The sequence below is a fragment of the Macrobrachium nipponense genome, chromosome 1 (genome assembly GCF_015104395.2).
Source record: "Macrobrachium nipponense isolate FS-2020 chromosome 1, ASM1510439v2, whole genome shotgun sequence".
NCBI classification, from domain to species: domain Eukaryota; kingdom Metazoa; phylum Arthropoda; class Malacostraca; order Decapoda; family Palaemonidae; genus Macrobrachium; species Macrobrachium nipponense.
In genome coordinates this window covers 194426866-194444586 of record NC_087200.1, presented here as the reverse complement: position 1 = coordinate 194444586, position 17721 = coordinate 194426866, and the positions used below count along the sequence as shown (strand labels likewise).

General features: G+C 34.5%; 2 protein-coding genes across 3 annotated transcripts in view; both read left to right on the top strand.

Annotated features, from left to right (window-relative positions):
• The window catches only part of LOC135219045 (uncharacterized), a 101778-nt gene that overhangs the window by 36794 nt on the left and 47263 nt on the right, over positions 1–17721 (top strand). The window lies entirely within an intron of this gene.
• The window catches only part of LOC135219973 (putative carbonic anhydrase-like protein 1), a 134408-nt gene continuing 128773 nt past the window's right edge, over positions 12087–17721 (top strand). Inside the window, exon 1 of one of the 2 annotated variants that reach the window (XM_064257225.1) lies at positions 12087–12389. The gene's annotated coding sequence lies outside the window, so the exon portion shown is untranslated. The remainder of the gene's footprint in view (positions 12390–17721) is intronic. The other variant, XM_064257224.1, reaches the window with a different exon arrangement.

Sequence of the window (17721 nt, the reverse complement as noted above, 5' to 3'; positions counted from 1 at the left end):
AATCAAAAGAAAATGAAAAAAACGGGACTTGGAAGAAAAAACCCTATTAAATATCAAGCAAAACCCCAAAAACTATTATACTCATATGCGAAGAAGATGAATAAAAGAAGAATAGAAATAGCCCTCTGAGAATTGAAGGGAGATTAACGAATGAAAAAAAAAAGGAAATTTGCAACATACTGGCAGAACGATATAAGAGAGAATTCACCCCTAGAATAGATAATGAAGATAATGATATAGAAGTAAGGACGAAAATAGTGAATATTTAGCTGACATAGAAATTAATGAAGCTGATATTGTGCAGGCAATAATGAAATTAAAAGTGGAGCTGCTGCAGGGCCGGATGGAGTCCCTGCTATTTTGTTAAAGAAAAGTAGTTCATTCTATCGCAAAGCCACTTGCAATATTATTAAGACAAAGTGTAGATACAGGCAAGATTTATGATGAGCACAAATTAGCATATATCACCCCTACTTTCAAAAGTGGATCAAGACTAGAGGCAAGTAATTATAGGCCTGTGAGTCTAACATCACATATTATGAAAGTGTATGAAAGGGTAATGAAGAAAAATATTATGAAACATTTAATCAAAAAAATAATTTGTTTAATATAGGACAACACGGTTTCGTACCCGGAAAAGTACACAAACCCACTGTTAGTCCACCGTGAGAACATATTCAAAAATATGAAAAGCGGAAATGAAACAGAGTGGTTTATCTAGACTTTGCAAAAGCTTTTGACAAAGTAGACCATAATATATTAGCAAAGAAAATTAGAAAAACACAATATCGTAGATAAAGTCGGAAGATGGTTAAAAGAATTTTTACACAACAGAAAACAGATAGTTATTGCAAACGATGAGAAATCGGATGAAACCAAGGTAATAGCCGGTGTGCCACAAGGTACGGTGCTAGCTGCAATATTGTTTGTTATTATGATGAAGACATAGACAGTAATGTTAAGGATTCGGTAGTGAGTAGTTTCGCTGATGACACAAGAATAAGTAGAGAAATTACTTGTGATGAAGATAGGAACGCTCTACAAAGAGACCTTAACAAAGTATATGATTGGGCAGAGGGTAAATAGGATGGTATTTAAACTCTGATAAATTTGAATCAATAAATTATGGAGACAGAGAAGGAGAGCTATATGCATATAGGGGGACCTAATAATGAGACAATCACAAATAAGGAAGCAGTTAAAGACCTTGGTGTGATGATGAATAGGAACATGTTATGCAATGATCAAATAGCCATTCTGTTGGCAAAATGTAAAGCAAAAAATGGGAATATTGTTACGGCACTTCAAAACAAGAAAAGCTGAACACATGATTATGCTTTATAAAACATATGTTCGTAGTCCACTTGAATATTGCAATATGATATGGTACCCACACTATCAAAAGGATATTGCACAAATAGAGAGTGTACAAGGTCCTTTACAGCTAGAATAGAAGAAGTTAAGGACCTAGACTACTGGTAAAGACTACAATCCTTAAAATTATATAGTCTAGAAAGGAGAAGAGAACGCTACATGATAATTCAGGCATGGAAACAGATAGAAGGAATAACAGAAAATATCATGGAACTAAAAAATACAGAAAGAGCAAGCAGAGGTAGATTAATAGTGCCCAAAACTATACCAGGAAAAATAAGGAAAGCACACAGAACATTAATCACTACGCACCAGCATCGATAATGCAGCGGTCTATTCAATGCGTTGCCAGCTCATCTGAGGAATATATCAGGAGTGAGCGTAGATGTGTTTAAGAATAAGCTCGACAAATATCTAAACTGCATCCAACCCAGACCATCCAAGATTGGAAGATGCAAAATATACCGGAAGATGTACTAGCAAACTCTCTGGTAGACATTAGAGGCGCCTCACACTGAGGGCCGGACCTGGGGGCAACCCGAACGAACTGTAAGGTCTGTAAGGTAAGGTCTCTCTCTCTCTCTCTCTCTCTCTCTCTCTCTCTCTCTCCATCTGGGAAAGCAAAGTTAGTTGATGCCAAAACAGTTACTCTCTCTGTCTCTCTCTGGGACTATAAAATTAGTTTAAGCCGAAACAGTTGCTCTCTCTCTCTCTCTCTCTCTCTCTCTCTCTCTCTCTCTCTGGGAAAGTAAAGTTAGTTTATGGCGAAACAGTTGTTCTCTCTCACTCTCTCTCATTCTCTCACTCACTTACTTCCCATGCCACTCACATCCCCTAAACTCCCCGTCTCTCTCTCCTTCACTCCCTACCTCACTCTTCCTCTCTCCCTCCCTCTCAGTCAAGTTCAGTATATGACGAAATCTCTCTCTCTCTCTCTCTCTCTCTCTACACACACTCACGCCCACCCACCCACACACACACACTCACACAATACCCACACCCAACGCCCATTCACTGATCACATATCAAACGTAAACATCAGGCCTTTGCAAGACGTCGTCGATACAATTCCTAACATCCGTCACTAAACCTACCATATCAATCCTCGGCCCAAATCCTTAAGTCAAATCCGTAACTAGTCCAGAACGGAATCCTTTAATCTGTGGCTACGGAGCGTCAACATCATTATCCTAATTGGGGGAGGGAGAATTCGACAATGGCTGTCGACAATGGCTGTCGACAATGGGGTCGACGTAGGTCGAGTTCATGAAAACACGATTCCATTGTGTCCTTGCCCTGGTGTGTTTGGGTCTGTGATATTGCACGTCCCATATCGTAGGCGAAGAGAGGATTGTTAAATTGGCTCATTAATTTATCTTGTTATATTCAAAAAGTGATTTTATTTCCTTTTGATTAAGGGAGCTTTGACATATTCGTTTTTTGTCATTCGTTCAAGGTTACCATAACAAGAGCAAAAAACTACAATAACGATAATATAACTAGCCGTTATGGTCTTTGTGAATATAGTATCAATTTTGGCTGTATGTTTGTATGTTCATTTGTAAAATTTATTTGTTTTATTACATAAGAATACTTGGTTAAATGTTTTTTCTCTCTTGTTAATTCGAGGTTATTATAACAAGTGGAATAACAACTATAACAATAAAGTCAGAGATATATAATCATTTTGGCTGTATATTAGTATTTCTTTAGCAAAAGTAATTTGTACTTTTGACAGCTCAAACAATAAAACCACGGGTTATTTGTGCTATTTACAAATGAAATATAAATCTTGTATACTTGTGCGTGGTTTAGTAAAAGCAAATTTTTCTTTAGATTACACAGGCCCCCTGATGGATTCCTTTTTTATCATAACACATGGAATAGCAGCATATATTAATTAAGGGAGCTTTGAATCCTCCTCTTTGATTTTGTTATTTATCCAAGGTTATTATAATAAGAGGAGTAACAATAACTTTAATAATAATAACACTAATTTTATGTTTTGACAATTTACTTACATTTTTACCTATTTTTTTTTTAATTAATTTCATAGTTTAGTTTTTTATTTCCTAATGACTGATTTCTTCTTTCTGTATTTCCTGTTACCGTCTCCTACTTCTTCCAAATGAGCACCAGATTCTTTGGAAGCTTGAATTTCAAGTCAACGACCTTCACAGGCCTGGTCGATGATGAACAGTGTTCATCTCATATATGTAAAAAAACTGCCTAAACGGCGATAGAGAAGTCAAGTGTCCTTCAAGATAATAGCCCCATTACCATCAAAGCCCTCCTAAGAAGGGCTTGAACTATCTGTTCTTCTTAGCAGGACACACACCAATAACTGGTATTCAAACAAACGGGTCGATACAGAAGATCTAAAACCCTACGGACAATGCCCACCAGATTTCAGTTACCATTGGCGGTAGGTAAATTCCTGTGATTTATACCAGTATTGCACCAGCTCCGGTTTTTTTTTGCCATGCCCCTAGTTTAGGTTAGGTTAGGTTAGGTTAGGTTGGGTTTGGTTAGGTTAGGTTACTGCTTCTCTAGATTTAGGTGTGGAAACCATAGTGAGATCATTTTCAAGGAAGTTGTATGGTTAGTTGTTAAGATTTGCCATCCGCTTTTTTTCAGGGAAAGGTACCGGTACCTGGTTACATCTCGGCAAAATGCTGGCGGTACTGTGTGACTAATAAAGAGTGTATTCGGTTTTAATAAAATTATACCTTAATTTGAGACTATTTTCCGCGCCGGGAATGAACATCGTTGAGTTACTGGGAATATGCAGTAACCCTGAAAAATTAATTATTAGAAAAAAATTGAGAAAACTATATAAATTCAATGCAGCTGATGCAGCAATAGCATTCATCATTAAATGTAATAATAATAATGATATTAATAATGCATATCAAGACAGAATGCAAAGAAGACAGAAGACGAAACTTCCTTAGTATGGCGGATGGAAAAATAGATGAAAATCAAGGGCACTAGAATCATGGAATATACACTGATAAATTTCTCCCTACAGATGTGATTCTATCTGGGACCTATGAGGTTATTCAACGCTGCAACTGAAATTGAAGGTAGAAAGGTTTGAAAGGCAGTTGCCCCATGAAACAAGTGTCAGGAGAGGGTGGATAGCACGATGGAAGAGATAATATGAATGGAGGTACAGTAAAATGAATGAAAGGTCGTTGCAGCTAGTGGCCAATGGGACGCTGCAAAGAACCTTAAGTTAAAGAGCTTGCAGTGCACCACGTGAGGTTCACTGAAGACACTACCACCCTACACGAATATCAGGATAGGACTTAGGACTTCTAAGAGCCACTTTTGCACCTTTTATTTCAGACTCGATTTCAACTTCCTTTCCTTTAATTTTGCTGTCCAACCTCTCTAGCTATTACATCTTGGTGTAACTGCGGGGGTTTCTCCAAGTTCAACCTTCAGACACTCGTACTTCACCTGTTTAATATTCTTTTGGATCTATAAATTTTGCTGTCCAACCACTCAAACTCTCTCTTTTCACTGTCTTGAGCGGTAAAGCGAGAATGGCCCAAGTGCTTCGTTTGGCAGCTTAAATTTCATAAATAAATATAAAATATGCTTCTGTAAACTGTTCACCTTGCATACTCAGGAAAAAGGCAATTAGCTTGAATTCATATCTGTTGTAAAAAACTTCATCACTCGCTGGTACAGTGGTAAGTGTCGTGGCATGCTGCTCAGATTTCACGGGTTTGCGCCTCCCCCATGGCGGTGAAAAATCACTGACTGCATCATAATCAGTTACTGGTTGCAGGTGGGAGGTTGAACCACATATTCTTTGGAAGCTTGAATTTCAAGTCAATGGCTCCTTTGGTGAGCTTGTTCCTTGTGAATAAGTTACGTCAACTGAAACAAGTCGTGATTCGACCTCCAGCTTACTGGAGACGCGTGCAAGATTTTCCCCCCTCGATATAAATTGTAGACATATTCCTAATTGTACGTAAATTAAAATGTCCTAAAATCTACGGTCAAATAGAGCCTTGTTTCACCAACGAAAATTAAAATAAATAAGTTTTATTTTATCTGAGGTAATCATTCGGTCACTGTTTAACATGCACATTATTTACATTTTACATTTTCATTCTAACAAATAAATCATAAATATCATATCCTAAAATTCCTGTATCTTTAACTCAACGCGAAACACCTTTTTCAGACCTTTTTAGGCTTCTCTATAAACCTTTCCTAACCCCCAAAACAACATTAACAACAAAGTAGTTTGTAGGCTTACTCCCGGAGTAAGCGATAATAATAATGAGATTGATCCAAACGTTAAAATAATAAAAGTTGGCTTTCCCAAGCGTTAATATTCTACTCAATATTAGAGGTCCGTTTGCAACTAGATGCAACTCGTTCGTTAATATTTTCATAAAACGTGAAATATTTCAGTGGGAAACGCATTTAGCCCTCATGAAATAATATTGTACCTAAATTTAGCGGTTCATATTCGGTGATTTAGTTAAAATACATACATAACTAAGAGCGGTATTAACTTACATCCATTTCCATGTTTAATATTAATTCACTGAACAATAGAGCATTTGAGCGAGTAGATAATTGAGAGTACCATAAAATAACTAAAAAAGGTTGCTATAGTATTCAGCACCAAACAATTACTTGCTAATTCAGAGCACAGACTGTGCGGAGACTTTTTCCGTACTGGAGTAAATAGCTAAACTGACGGAAAATGCGAATTGGCAACTTTGCTGCATTCAGATTGCATTATTTGTATTTAAAAAATTTAAATAATACGCGTAGTCTGCGTCCTTTCACCTATCTATGCAAGCTTGCAAACACAACCATACACACCCATACACACACACACACACCCATTATATATATATATATAAATATATACTATATATATATATATATAATATATATATATATTTATATATATATATATATATATATATATATATATATATATATATATATATATATATATTAATGCTCACTATATATATATATATATATATATATATATATATATATATATATATATATATATATATATATATATATATATATATATATATAGTGAAAGAAAAATAGTTTTGTCTAAATCATATAAGCAGCTACTAATATATATTAATTTTTCATATTACTTAACAATAAAAAAAATACACTTGATGGCGACGAATCATCCTCAATAAACAAATAAAGAAACATGAGAATATTTATCACTATTTAAAACATGAAAAGATAAGATATACTTAGCTTCAGGAAGCCTTGATAAGGTAATCATTTCCCTATAAAACATAAGCTTCAGGAAGCCTTGATAAGGTAATCATTTCCCTATAAACAAAAGCACGCAGCTGTTACACCGACCGAGATTTCGGAAGTTTTGATATTTATAACGATACCGGAAGGGAGAAACGAATTGCCTGTCTGGAGTCGAATAGTTTAGCAGAAATTTATTCCCAAAAATGTATTCGCTAAGTTTTAAGCGTTAGTCTTTAGCCTCTGTAATCCGAGCTCGTTTTCTGTTAAAAGCCCGTTTTCTATGGCTTGTCTGTTCCAACTTAGATAGATGATCTTCTTGATTTCGTACGGAGGGGAACAAGGAAACAATGATTAAAATGAATAATAATCGTAGTTAGAGGTTAACTGTATATGGAAAGAATTGAAAATAGTATTCAGGACAAAGGCCAAGACCTGGGACACGTGAGATCATTCACCAATGAACGGGAAATTGAGAGTAAAAAGGTTTGAATGGTACACTATGAAACAATTAGGAGAGGGTTGCAAAAAATATTAGACAGCCTAAATTGCACCTCGTGAGGCGCACTGACGACACCACCACCCTACGGGAGATGACCGTATATACTTTCAGAAAATTAATTTTATCCCTAATAATAGATTTTGTGAATGTAAGAAAATATAATAATATAAAGGAATCAAACGGACCAGAAAAATGTTGGAAAGTTTTAGTTCAGGAAGCCATGCAAGAATTACCTACTGATATTTTCAAAAATCATATCCTCGAAGCTGTTTATAACATACTCTGCTTTAATTATGGTTCTTACAACAAAAGGCCCTAAAACCTAAATTAGCCCAGTACAAAAAAGGAAATTGAAAAGCGAGGAATAAACCATGAAAGAAAAATAACAAAGGAACTTAAACTAAAAAAAAGTTCTGATGGATAATTTAAGATTTTTCAAATTATTTGCATATGTTAGTTGTGTACACAAGCGCTCAATTATTTCTTTGCTTATTTATTGATTTGTTAATAAAAAAATAAGTAATTCCTTTTTTATTTTTCCCATTACCTTCTGTTATTTTTTTCTGATGCACAACATATTCTTTGGAAGCTTGAATTTCAGGGCAATGGTGCCTGCAGCATTGTTTCATATGAATAGGGCTCATCCTCTGAATAATAATAATAATAATAATAATAATAATAATAATAGTAGTAGTAGTAGTAGTAGTAGTAGTAGTAGTAGTAGTAGTAGTAGTAGTAGTAATAAAACTTGTGATGATGATGATGATGATGATTTAAACACCAAACAGAGGTCATTAAGGAGGAAATAAAATAGACAAAATATGGTATTAATCTATACTCGTTAAACAAAGGCATTCGCTTCTAATTAGTGAGTGTTAGATACTTAGATATTCATCAGAAACTTCACGCATCTTATATTGGACTCCTTATGTCTTAGTTTTATAACAGGTAATAAATGTGCTCATTTCTGAGGATAAGATGGGGATCTAACCTTAAGAGAAAGCATTTCTTTAAGTATATATATCCTAAATACAAATTCATCTAATGAAATGTTTTGACAGGAATGCTTGTGACATTTTAAAATAACGTGGCATTTTTCATGACATTTCATATAACTGACTAATGAACGCTTGATATAATCAGAGTCGAGTATCCGTGACTTTTAAGATGATACCATAATCTTTGTACAAATCATAATTCTGTATAATTTTGTACCTATATCTGTAATGTTTATAAAGTTTATCTCAAAATATATTGTTGGAGATAAGATTAAGTTTACGTATCCAGGGATATTTTTGTGAATGAAAAGGGCTGTCTATTTCCTGACTTATCTGCTTCATCTACGAAGAAAAACATAATATATGCATTTAAAAAATCACACAAAGGAACAGTAATTATGGAGAAACAAATCTAGTCATGTTTGCGCATAAATATGCTATTCCTAAAAGCTCTCTGTAAAGATTTATTTTAAAATATATTTCCACCCATACACAACTGTGGATTCTGTTTCTCCATTCCATGTCTCATGTTACCGCGAGTCATTCTTAATAACTCGATTACAAATTAAACGCTGAACAAAGAGACGGTCCTCAATAAATCACCGAGAATGATTTGTGTGAATGACAGATGGCAGTCGAGAGAATATTGTTATCTTTGTGGTGGGAGATATTCAGACTTTGATTGATGATTACTGATAATGCAAAGGAAAAAGAATCTTGGCAGATTCATTCCCCAAAAATCACGCTTCAGGAATGTTTCTTTGTTTATCTGTATGAGGAAATGTCTCAAGAAAAAAATTACCGTTGCAAAAGTGTTTGCGTTCAGCCATAAGGGACCACTGCTATAAGGCTTGTGATACTATTGTATATTTTGAAGATTTTAGAGTTGTATCTACAGGTTTAGAGGTAATTAAAAGTATGTGTGCGTGTACATACATACATACCATAACATATATATATATATATATATATTATATATATATATACAAATATATATTATATGTATATATATATATATATATAGTATATATATATATATATATATATATATATATATATATATACATATATACAATATATATAATCCTTAAATCCACGGTAAAAACGTAAGTGAAACACGGACGTGGAGCAAGTACTTTCGTAGAATATACTACAAAAATACTTGTTCCAAGTCCCTGTTTCACTTACAGTGGATTTAAGGATATTTAAGGCTATGTAAGTATGTATGTAATATATATATATATATATATATATATATATATAGATATATATATATATATATATATATATATATATATATATATATATCTCAATAAAGTCTCTTTACAGAATAAAAAATATTTTACAAAGCCACTGATGAGATATTTTATCCAGATTTGATTTATGTACTCAGCAGTTGTCCAAGTTTTTATCACTTAGCAATTTTGTATTTCAGGTACCCTGTTGATGAAAGAGGTACTGTTAAGTGTACCCCTAAAAAAATGGCAGTTTGTCATGGTTTACTGAAACAAAAGATACGCAGACCCAGCTAAACTACGGAACTAAGTATGACAGAGATACGCCGTCACGTAAGTCAATTCGTGCATGGCACGAGAAAAATATGGAGACAGCGATAGTGTTTGGATAAAGGAAGGAGTGGACGACCAAGAACTCCCGGGGAAAACACCGATCGTGTAAGACAAACCTTTGATCGTTTTACTACAAAGTCCTCCCGTACTGCTGCCAGACACTTACAGCTACTACGTTCAACAGTGCACGAAGTCCTATACAAGAACTTGCAATTGTACTGTCCCAAGCAGAACCTCATACAGTCAATTATGCCAAATGATAACCCAAGACGAAAAGAGTTTGCCGTTGACATGCTGGAACGAATGGCCGAGGATAAAACGTTCTTCAACCGAGTTTTAGTGAAAAATCAACCTTTCGCGTTTCAGGGAAATATGGACACACAATGTTAAGAATCTGGGGAACAGAACATCCCCTTGTGACTAGGGAACTTCACCGAGATAGCCAATGTGCAATCGAATCATTGTCCCATTATTCTTCGAGGTATCATCGGTTACTGCAGATGTTTACCTTGAGTTTTGACTGAATGTGTGACACCTCAACTAAACGACCTTAACCAACCATCATTTTCCAGTACACATTAGGGACCACATGTTCGTGGGTTCTTAAATTCACCAGATTTCTCTCTCTCTCTCTCTCTCTCTCTCTCTCTCTCTCTCTCTCTCTCTCTCTCTCTCTCTCTCTCTCTCTCTCTCTCTTCAAGCTCTTTCCCAAAACTGATTAATTAAGTCTTCGGTTTCCGCAGTTTCCATCAAAGCCTCCAAGTACTCCCAGGCGAGTCTCGATTAGTCTCAGCGAGTCCGAGGCAAGTCTCGGTCAGTCTTAAGTGAGTCCTAGGCGAGTCTCAGGCGAGTCCCAGGGTGAATCTCAGGCGACGCCCAGATAAACCTCAGAAGAGTCTCCGATGAGTAGTGCCAGCCTTACCTGGACGTGTTTACAGGTAAATCAGGGGAATCTCAGGTGAGTTTGCAGTCTCAGAGTCCCAGGTGAGTCTCAGAGTCTCAGCGAGTCTCAAGTGAGTCCCAGATAAATTTCAGGTGAATCTCTGGTGAGTCCCAGGGGGGTTTGCAGTCCCAGATGAGTCCCAGGTAAGTCTCTGTGAGTCCCGGGTGAGTCCCAGGTAAGTCTCGGTGAGTCCCAGGTGAGTCCCAGGTTAGTCCCAGGTTAGTCTCAGTCTCTCAGGTGAGTCTTAAGAGTCCCAGGTGGGTCTCAAAGTCCCAGGTGGGTCTCAGAGTCCCAGGTGGGTCAACAAAGTCCCAGGTGGATCCAGAGTCCTAGGTACGTCTAAGAAAGTCCCAGGCGAGTCTTTAAAAAGAGTTTCCGGTAGTCCTTAGAGTTCTAGGTGAGTCTTAAGAAAGTCCCAGGCGAGATCTTAAAGAGTTCCAGGTGAGTCTTAAAGAGTCCCAGGTGAGTCTTTAAGAGTCCCAGGTGAGTCCCAGCTAAGTCTCAGCTAGTCCCAGCCGAGTAGTGCCAGCCTTACCTGGCAACCTTTACAGGAATGCATGGAATAATTCCTCGCCTTCCTTCACCTGGTGCAAAATTTGCACGATTGTTTATTCGGCCTGATTGCTCAGGTAAATGGAGGTCATTGCAGATTCATCACTGATTAAATATGAATCGCGTTCTTCCGCTGATGAATTCGACACCCCTCCCCCTCCACCCCCGCCCCAACACCCACCCACGCCCCCGGAAAAATAATCCCCCTGCCAGGATTACTATATTTTTTCCGAATTCGTGGAGCTGTAATGGGATTTATTTTTTTTATTTTTAAGTTTTTTTTATTTTTAATTTAAATTTTTATTTTGACTTTCACTTTTAATTTTTATGCTTCTTTTGAATGCTGCTTAATTTGAAATGTTTATAAAAGTTACGTTACAAGGATATAGGTCACCGTAGCCTTAGTTTGAAAATTTCTGTGAATAAATATGAAACAAAAGTTTTTCAAATGTGATATTTCTCTATGTATTGCTGAGTAATATCCTGCAGTCTCTATGAAAAGAAACTAATAGAGGGGAGCGATATATATATATATATATATATATCATATATATATATATATATATATATATATATATATATATATATATATATACACTAGCGAGGCCAATTCTTAATCCAACCCACAATCAAGAGTCTCCCTTTATATGAAAATACTTATATTTGAAATAACAGATCTGCCTCCAGTTTACCTTGCAAATAACACAAGCAATTTCAATTGCTTCAATGCAAATCCGCTTATATCAACACGGGGGTTTAGGGGCTGGGTGGGTTAAGGGGGCGCGGGGGAGTCCCGGTTGCCCCTCATATTGATAAACCGCCTGCCGACAACACCAGATAGCCCGTGGTACCGGTTGCCAAGTTTCCCATTTAACTCTACGCTTACGCTGGCTGAGAGTCAGTCTCCATCGGGCAGGTATAGAGTGCGCACCTCTGCGACGAGGCGCTCCGTGAGGACTTTCAGATCCTCTTCTGAGAAACTTTGCGCGAGAGTTTGGGACGAATTTAGAGCTTTATCTCGGAGTGAAGAAAGATTGTTCGTTTTTTCTCCGTGTGTAGAGAGAGAGAGTTAGCCATTATGGGCTATTTGATAAGCTTGTCTAACTGAGTGCTGGAGAAATTTGTAGTTTTTTCTGAAGGAAACGTGGAATGATTAAGTCTGGGAGTTCGGGTAAATTCTGAAAGTAAGTGGATTACTATGTCATCAATATATATACACACATTTCTATACTTACACATACATATATAAAATCTTTCAATTTTATCTCCCCACTGTCGACATAAGATGAAATCATCAATTGCTACAATTTACCAATTAACATAAAGTTCATTTTATAAACTTAATAATACTTAATTTACTGTTTTGCGATTTTATCAGATATTCACGAAAAATGAAAACTTTAGATTTTTTGACTGCAAACGTGAAATAAGATTAGAGGATATTTATATTGATAAAATACTGTTTGGATATAACTTCAATTATTTTTATTTTTATTATTATATTTATTATTTTTGTCACGCCCAAACCATTCAAAGCGAAAATTTACGAACGTGATTTAAATTTAATCCAAAATTTTAACACTCATTCATTATCAGACGAAAAATGATTTAGAACCAAACTGACGAATTATATTTCGGTACAAATCATATTAAATTCTCAGACAACAGCGACGGAGTATTCATTGCATTAGCTCGAAAGATATTTATTTTCTGCCACAAATTCTTATCGTCATTTTACCTGAGTTAGCTGAACACCGAAGTGGTGTCCATTGATTTAGTGGGGTTTGTTCGCGAAAGTGACACTCATCGGTTTTGCTAAAGTTATACGTAACTAATTTACATTTACGTCTTTTATTCGGCATTTTATACATTTGTAAAAACTGCATACATTCAAGATGAATGACTTCAGATTGTATAAGTGACACTTGTATCTGTTTTTGAAAATGGCACGTCGAACTATATTATTTTACATTCACGTTTTTTTCATGTGATATTTTATACATTGTATAAATTATATGCGTTTTAGGTCAGTTTCTTTACTACTTGGCAACGAGCTAAATTTGAGTTTAACTTACCTCTTAAGTTAATTTGACACCACTAAACGTCGATTTAACATTGAAATAGCCATAGCTACAAGTTAATTCAATGTAACTTTCCTTTACGTTTATTTCAACATTTAAGATACTGATTTATCTCAGCTTTCATTTTCCTTTCCATAACATATGAAAAAACTTCGATTAACACAGAAATATGTTAACTACGAGTTAATTCAATTTAACTTACATTGAGATTGAACTGAAAATAAATTAACCTAAATTAACCAGTACTCGATTTCGTCTCCTCGTCAATAAGTGAAGGAAGGATGGAAAATCGTGGTTTAAATCAAACTAATAAATTTCGATTTTACATTGGAATATGTTTAGAGTTAATTGAAATTAACTAGATTTATTTTATCATAACAAAATAACATTTAATCTAACCCAAATTCACCTCTCCGTCACTGCGTAAAGGAATGTTGGAAAATCTGGTTTATTCATAATGGTGATACAAAATTTTCCATAGAAATAACACATCTACGTGTTAATTTAAACTATCATTTACGTTTAACTTAACATAAATTAAACTTTGATTTAACTTGAATTCAAATCCTCGCCACTAAGTGAGTAAATGTAGGAAAATCATGTTTTTATTCATAGTAATGGATTTTAATTTTACGTTGAAATAACAGATTTTAATTTAAAACTGAAATAACATCTACGCATTACTTTAAACTAACCTTTAGGTTCAACTCGGCATAACTTTTGGTATAACTCGAATTCACCTCCTCGTCCCAAGTGTAAATTAATGTTAGAAAATCATGGTTTGATCACAAAAATAAATTTCGATTTTACATTGAAATACAAAAATTCAATTTTACATATCTATATGTTAATTTAAAGGAACATTTAGGTTTATCTCAACAGAAATTAACCTATGATTCAACTTTAATTCAAATCCTCCTCTCCAAGTGAAGCGATGTTGGAAAATCATGTCTTTAATTACAGTTATACATTTTTATTTTACGTTTAACCAAATTTAAATTTTACATCGAAATAAATTTCAATTTTTCATTGAAATAGATTTCAATTTTACATTGAAATAGATTTCAATTTTACATTGAAATAGATTTCAATTTTGCTTCGAAATAAATTTCAATTTTACATCGAAATGAATTTCCATTCTACATCAAAATAAATTTCAATTTTACATCGAAATGAATTTCAGTTTTACATCGAAATAAATTTAAATTTTACATCGAATTGAATTCCAGTTTTACATTGAAATAGATTTCAATTTTGCATTGAAATAATTTTCAATTTTACATTGTAATAAATTTTAATTTTACATTGTAATAGATTTCAATTTTACATTGAAATAAATTTCAATTTTACACTGAGATAACAAGTTTACGAGTTAACTGAATTTAACTTACATGAATTCACCTTATCGCCACTAAGTGAAAAAGAAAAAGAGAAAAAAAAGGAAAATCATAGCTACAAGTGAACTGAATTCCACTTACATTTAGAATTATCTCAACATAAATTAACCTTTGATTTAACTGGAATTCAACTCGTCGCCTGTAAGTGAAGGAATGCTGGAAAATCATGATTTATTTACACTAATAAATATCGACTTAACAACTTAATTTAACTGAATTTAGAATGATCTCAATATTAACCACCTATTTAACTGGAATTCATCACCCCCTCGCCTCAACGCGAAGGTATGTTGGAAAATCACACTATTCAGTCACACGACTTCGGAATGTAAACAACGCAGGGATCTCGGGTCTTAAGGGCGTTCTCACGTGAGAAATGACGGGAGATTCGTCTTTAGAGACGCGCCAACTCCTAAGTCCCTTTTTCTCTGACGAACCTTTTCATCCGAGTCGATGAAATTGATCAAATTTGTGTTGCGTATTGATATTCTGAAGTTTATTAATACATTTTTAAGTGCTGCATAGTTTTCCCCAGTGAAATTGTATTTCATTTATTTAAAGACGTGAACGCTACTTTGGCAGATATAAGTGATTTGGAAATTTTGAAAAATAGTTATTGAAAAAATATTTCCTAACGCTTTTTATATATTTAAAGGCTCGGGTTATATTATTTTCTATAATGTTCGAAACATGTATTCTCTTAATTAGCTCGTATATAATTAGCTCAAATGTAATATATATATATATATATATATATATATTATATATATATATATATATATATATATATATATATATATATATAAATATAAAAATATTCTAGAATATCTTGATTTTGAAGGAAAAAGAAATCAAAGAGAATTACACCATATCACGTAATATTTGCAGTGACTTATTCATTAACTACACTTACGCAGCATATTATATATATATATATATATATATAAATATATATATATAGAATTATATATAGATATATATATATATATATATATGTATATATATGTATATGTATATATTATATACATATATATATATATATATATATATATAGATATATATGTGTGTGTGTGTGTGTGAATTGAAAATGCAAATGAAATGAAATATCTCTGCAATTAGTCAAGAGGCTAAGTAAAAATAAATACATAAATAAATAAATGAGTAAATAAATAAATTAAAAGTTATCTAAAAAGGGAAAACCTCAACCTTAGCCATAAAAAAACCAGCTCTTAATGGATAAGTTCCAGTTCAAGAGTTCTCGTTTATGCTAAAAAAAAAGGACCATTTTATCTGTAAAATAATTATATTGTTTGTGATGTCATTGACATAGAGTATATGAGTATTTTTACTGATAGTAAAATTTACGGCTAAAGATATATACGAGTATAAAAATACTTATTTAGGAAAATGTTTGATAACAAAAAAATGTGCATAAGAATGCACTAGGAATTCAGTGCTTACAAACGAGTAATCGTCTCGAAGTACTTGTCTGCATTTTGTGTGTACTTGATTATAAGAGAGAGAGAAGAGAGAGAGAGAGAGAGAGAGAGAGAGAGACCTTACCTTACAGACCTTACAGTTCGTTCGGGTTGCCCCACGGCGTCGGTGACCCTGGTAGTTGTGACGCCAGATAACTCACAATCAATCAATCAATCAATCGGGTTGCCCCAGGTCCCTCAGTGTGAGGCGCCTCTAATGTCTACCAGAGAGTTGCTAGTACATCTTCCGGTATATTTTGCATCTTCCAATCTTGGATGGTCTGGGATGCAGTTTAGATATTTGTCGAGCTTATTCTTAAACACATCTACGCTCACTCCTGATATATTCCTCAGATGAGCTGGCAACGCATTGAATAGACGCTGCATTATCGATGCTGGTGCGTAGTGGATTAAGGTTCTGTGTGCTTCCTTATTTTTCCTGGTATAGTTTTGGGCACTATTAATCTACCTCTGCTTGCTCTTTCTGATATTTTTAGTTCCATGATATTTTCTGTTATTCCTTCTATCTGTTTCCATGCCTGAATTATCATGTAGCGTTCTCTTCTCCTTTCTAGACTATATAATTTAAGGATTGTAGTCTTTCCCAGTAGTCTAGGTCCTTAACTTCTTCTATTCTAGCTGTAAAGGACCTTGTACACTCTCTATTGTGCAATATCCTTTTGATAGTGTGGGTACCATATCATATTGCAATATTCAAGTGGACTACGAACATATGTTTTATAAAGCATAATCATGTGTTCAGCCTTTTTCTTGGTTTTTGAAGTGCCGTAACAACATTCCCTTTTTGCTTTACATTTTGCCAACAGAATTGCTATTTGATCATTGCATAACATGTTCCTATTCATCATCACACCAAGGTCTTTAACTGCTTCCTTATTTGTGATTGTCTCATTATTAGGTCCCCTATATGCATATAGCTTTCCTTCTCTGTCTCCATAATTTTTATTGATTCAAATTTATCAGAGTTAAATAACCATCCTATTTACCTCTGCCCAATCATATACTTTGTTAAGGTCTCTTTGTAGAGCGTTCCTATCTTCATCACAAGTAATTTCTCTACTTATTCTTGTGTCATCAGCGACAAACTACTCACTACCGAATCCTTAACATTATAGAGAGAGAGAGAGAGAGAGAGAGAGAGAGAGTAAGAGAGAAGAGAGAGAGAGAGAAGAGAGAGAGAGAGAGAGAGAGAGAGAGAGAGAGAGAGATTTCTGAATTCTGCAACGATGAGAAAGAACAGTAAAGCGTAATAGTTGTGGGGAAAAAATACCTTATTTACATATCTATAGCTAACGAATTATAAATGCATCCTATGGCAATCTATTCGCTGTATGGGCGTAAGAGAACTGTATTCTAAATAATCCTCTACGGCAATAATGACTATTTAGGTGAAAATAAAGAACTAACCTCAAATATTCAATCAAGTTCTCTTTTGTCACGAAGAAAGCTTTATTAGATGATACGTATAATTTAGCTGTACCAATTTGGGAACATGGAATCGAGCATTTAACTTTGCTAATTGAAATAATCCCAGGTAAG